Source organism: Gossypium hirsutum, chromosome A01, assembly GCF_007990345.1.
Source record: "Gossypium hirsutum isolate 1008001.06 chromosome A01, Gossypium_hirsutum_v2.1, whole genome shotgun sequence".
NCBI classification, from domain to species: domain Eukaryota; kingdom Viridiplantae; phylum Streptophyta; class Magnoliopsida; order Malvales; family Malvaceae; genus Gossypium; species Gossypium hirsutum.
In genome coordinates, this window is record NC_053424.1 from 31905214 (window position 1) to 31910164 (window position 4951).

Below are 4951 nucleotides of genomic sequence, written 5' to 3' on the forward strand. Positions count from 1 at the left end.
CGGATGTTTTTCCTGAAGAATTACCGGGTTTACCACCTATTCGGGAGATAGAGTTTGGTATTGAGCTTGTACCTGGGACTACGCCGATTTCGATAGCTCCATATCGTATGGCACCAACCGAGTTAAAAGAGTTGAAAGCTCAGTTGCAAGAATTGACGGATAGAGGTTTTGCTCGACCAAGTTTCTCACCTTGGGGTGCACCAGTATTGTTCGTGAAAAAGAAGGATGGAACCATGAGGTTGTGCATTGACTATCGTCAACTGAATAAAGTGACGATAAAGAATAAATATCCGTTACCGCGTATTGATGATTTGTTTGATCAACTAAAAGGAGCCTCAGTGTTCTCAAAAATAGATTTGAGATCGGGCTATTATCAGTTGCGAATTCGAGATTCGGACATACCCAAAACTGCCTTCAGAACGAGATATGGTCACTACGAATTCTTAGTGATGCCATTTGGGCTCACTAATGCCCCTGCGGTATTTATGGATTTGATGAATCGGATCTTCAGACCATATTTGGATCGGTTCGTAGTTGTGTTCATTGATGACATCTTGGTCTATTCAAGAGATGAGACCGAACATGCTGAGCACCTGAGACTAGTGTTGCAAATTTTGCAGGATAAGCAGTTATATGCTAAGTTCAGTAAGTGTAAGTTCTGGTTAAGAGAGGTTAGCTTCTTGGGTCATGTGGTATCCGCATCGGGTATTCGAGTTGACCCGAACAAAATTTCAGCCATACTTAACTGGAAACCTCCGAGAAATATTACTGAGGTTCGGAGCTTTTTGGGACTCGCCGGTTATTACCGACGATTTGTCAAAGGTTTCTCGATGATAGCCACACAAATGAAGAAGCTACTTCAAAAGGATGTTAAGTTCGAATGGACTGAGAAATGTCAGAAAAGTTTCGATCAACTGAAAACTTATTTGACTGAAGCTCCAATTTTAGTGCAACCCGAATCAGGCAAAGAGTTTGTCATTTATAGTGACGCATCCCTACTTGGGTTGGGTTGCGTATTGATGCAAGAAGGTCGAGTGGTGGCCTATGCGTCGAGACAATTAAAGCCACATGAGAAAAATTATCCGACCCATGATCTCGAACTAGCTGCCATCGTATTCGCTTTAAAAATATGGCGACATTACTTATTTGGTGAAAAGTGCCATGTATTTTCGGATCACAAAAGTCTCAAATATTTGATGACTCAAAGAGACTTAAATCTGCGACAAAGACGTTGGCTTGAGTTGTTGAAAGATTACGAGCTTGTCATTGATTACCACCCGGGAAAGGCTAATGTGGTTGCGGACGCCTTAAGCCGGAAATCACTGTTTGCTTTACGAGCGATGAATGTGCACTTGTCTGTTCTACCCGACAATGTGTTAGTAGCTGAATTAAAGGCCAAACCATTATTGATTCGTCAAATTCGTGAAGCTCAGAAAGTCGACGATGAATTGGTTGGAAAACGGGCTGAATGTGTTCCGAATATGGAATCCGAATTTCAAATTGGTGATGACGATTGTTTGAGGTTCAGAAGTCGGTTGTGTGTTCCAAGAAATTCAGAACTCATTTTGATGATTCTGAACGAAGCCCATTGTAGCCGAATGTCAATTCACCCGGGGAGTACGAAAATGTACAACGATTTGAAACGTTGGTTTTGGTGGCATGGTATGAAACGAGACATCTCCGACTTTGTTTCGAGATGTTTAATATGTCAACAAGTGAAAACGGAACATCAAGTGCCTTCAGGATTACTTCAGCTGATCATGATACCTGAGTGGAAATGGGATCGAGTCACAATGGACTTTGTGTCTGGACTGCCATTGTCAGCAAGTAAGAAAGATGCGATTTGGGTTGTTGTCGATAGACTGACTAAGTCGGCTCACTTTATCCCCGTGCGTACGGATTTTTCATTGGATAAACTAGCTGAATTGTACGTTTCTCAGATTGTGAGATTACACGGGGTACCTATTTCTATCGTGTCGGATAGAGATCCGAGATTCACCTCACGATTTTGGAAGAAATTGCAAGAAGCTTTGGGTACCAAGCTGCATTTTAGCACTGCTTTTCACCCCCAAACCGATGGTCAATCCGAGGGGATAATTCAGATACTTGAGGATATGTTGAGATGTTGCATCCTCAAGTTCAGTAGTTCATGGGAACGGTATTTACCTTTGATTGAATTCGCTTACAACAATAGTTTTCAATCAAGTATTAAGATGGCACCTTACGAGGCTTTGTACGGTCGTAAATGCCGTACACCATTGTTTTGGACCGAGCTCGGTGAAAGTAAAATTTTCGGAGTTGATTTGATTAAAGATGCCGAACAGAAAGTAAAGGTAATCCATGAAAGTCTGAAGGCAGCCACAGATCGTCAAAAATCGTATACGGATTTGAAACGAAAAAACATTGAATATCAGGTGGGAGATAAAGTGTTTCTTAAAGTTTCGCCTTGGAAAAAGGTACTCAGATTTGGCCGTAAGGGCAAGTTGAGCCCGAGATTCATTGGGCCGTACGAAATCTCCGAACGAGTTGGTCCGGTTGCGTATAGATTGATTTTTCCCCCTGAACTTCGAAATGGCATGTATAGGACTACCCTTTTGTTGTGGGTCATGGACCCTTTGGACTTGTATAATTTTGGATAGCCATGCGAAAATGGCTTATATATGTTTGAGTATAATGTTATAATCATTTGGTATGGATATGGTTATTGAGAGGTGTGGATATGCTTAACAAGGATTGGCCATGGGAATGGTTAATCACTATCATAAATTGTGCTATTTATGCTAAAAGGGCTAGTTGAATCATGGAAACTATGAAATAGGTAAAGTCTACCTTAAAGGCAGATGCTGACAGCAGCAGTGATGTAGATTTGGAAAATCACTAAAAATAGTAGGAATGGAATTAAATTGTGAATAAATTATGTAAACGAACCTTGATGAATCTATTTTCATAGGAATGTAACGAAATGATCATATGGACAGTATGTTAAGAGACATTCAGGTTCTCGTAAGACAGGGCCAGAACGGTTTCTGGATTCCCTGTTTCGAATTTGGAAATTCATTATAAATTAACCAGAGATAATTAGGAGTCATGCCATATATGTATAGATTCCTATTTGAGTCTAGTTTCTATAGAAACAAACGACATCAGTATTGAAGCCCTGTACATGGAGATATCCAAGTCGTAATGCGCAGAGGTCAGTGTAGTCGATCCCTGTAACATGGGAGAATTTGACTAATAAACTGTACTAATTGGCCCAACCAAAAATTCTAGAAAAAAATATGTAGATGGGCATATGAGTCTAGTTTTGGGGAAAATTTACGGAACTGGATTTTGAGTTTCTGAACTCAAGATATGATTTTTAAAGCGACTAGTATGCAGATTGGCAGTGTCTGGGAAATTTTTTATAAGTGGTTTAAAGTCTGTTAACACCTCGTGTTCGACTCCGGTGACGGTCTTGGGTTCGGGGTGTTACACTTGCCTACATCACGATAGTAGTTAGTTTCAAGAATGATTAATTGTAAATATTTAAAACCTATCACGAAATCACGCGATCAAGTTTTTGGCACTGTTGCCGAGGAACTAAGATATTAGGAACGCTCAATTTTTATTACTTTTGCCATTTATTTTTCTTGCAATTTAATTTTAGTGTATTATTATTACTTAGTAATTTACTTTTTCCTACTCTTGGGAGGTTTTTATAGTTTATGACTAGAAGAAACCCGTCAGGACCACTACTTTTTGACGAAAAAATCGATCGAACAGTTCATAGAAACCAAAGAGAAATAAGGCAAAGCTTAAGATACACAGAGAACGAGCAAGAGAACGATACTCAAACCCCAACCGTAGAAATGGCCGAAAACGAAGACAATTAGCTACCTCCTGCAATTGCGGTTAATCAAAATCCTGCTCTATGCACTATGTATGATTATGCTAAACCTTCTTTAACAGGAACTGAATCGAGCATAGTAGACCTGCTGTAGTTGGAAATACATTTGAACTAAAACCTAATGCTATTCAAATGATATAGCAACTTGTTAAGTTTGATGGTTTGCAGTGTGAGGATTCCAACGCTCACTTAGAAAGCTTCTTAGAACTATGCGATACATTTAAAATCAATGGCGTTTCTTATGATGCTATACGTCTTCGGTTGTTTCCCTTTTCATTAAGGAACAAAGCTAAACAGTGGTTGAACTCGTTACCACGAGGGTCAATTACTACTTGGGAACAAATGATCGAAAAATTTTTACTAAAATATTTTCGTCGGCTAAAACGGCTAAATTACGTAATGATATCTCTTCTTTTGTGCAGATGGATTTAGAAACACTCTACGATGCATGGGAGAGATATAATGACCTTTTGAGAAGGTGCCCTCACCATGGGTTACCGCTTTGGTTACAGGTTCAAACGTTCCATAATGGCCTGAATCCTTCGACTCGACAAATGGTTGACGCAGCTGCTGGCGGAACCATCAATAATAAAACACCTGAAGATGCCTATGAGTTTATAGAGGAGATGCCACTGAATAACTATCAGTGGCAAGTTATGAGGACAAAGCCAAAGAAAACAGCCGGCGTTTATAACGTTGAACCGGTCACCATGCTCTCTCATTAGGTAGAACTCTTTAATAAGAAAATTGATGGTTTTCTTAGTTCTTCACAGGTTCACCCAGTAATGCAGTACGAAGCAAGTGGAGGTGGAACAAGCCATTTGGAATACCAACCTTATGGCCACAACATGGATAACGAGCAATTAAATTACATGGGTAATAATCCTCGACGTCAAAACAATCCATATAGTAACACTTAGAATGCAGGTTGGAGGAACCACCCTAATTTCTCATGGGGCGGTCAAGGAAATCAAAGACCACAACCACCTCCAGGCTACCAACAACCACCCTACCAACAGGAAAAGAAGCCGAACCTTGAAGAGATGCTCTCAAAGTTTATATCGG

At 40.1% G+C, this 4951-nt stretch overlaps 1 non-coding gene across 1 annotated transcript; it reads right to left on the minus strand.

Moving 5' to 3' along the window:
- Positions 1 to 4275: 4275 nt before the first annotated feature.
- On the minus strand, positions 4276 to 4382 carry LOC121206324 (small nucleolar RNA R71). The gene has a single exon (XR_005901404.1). It is a non-coding gene; the product is annotated as a small nucleolar RNA R71 (small nucleolar RNA).
- Between the last annotated feature and the right edge of the window lie 569 nt (positions 4383 to 4951).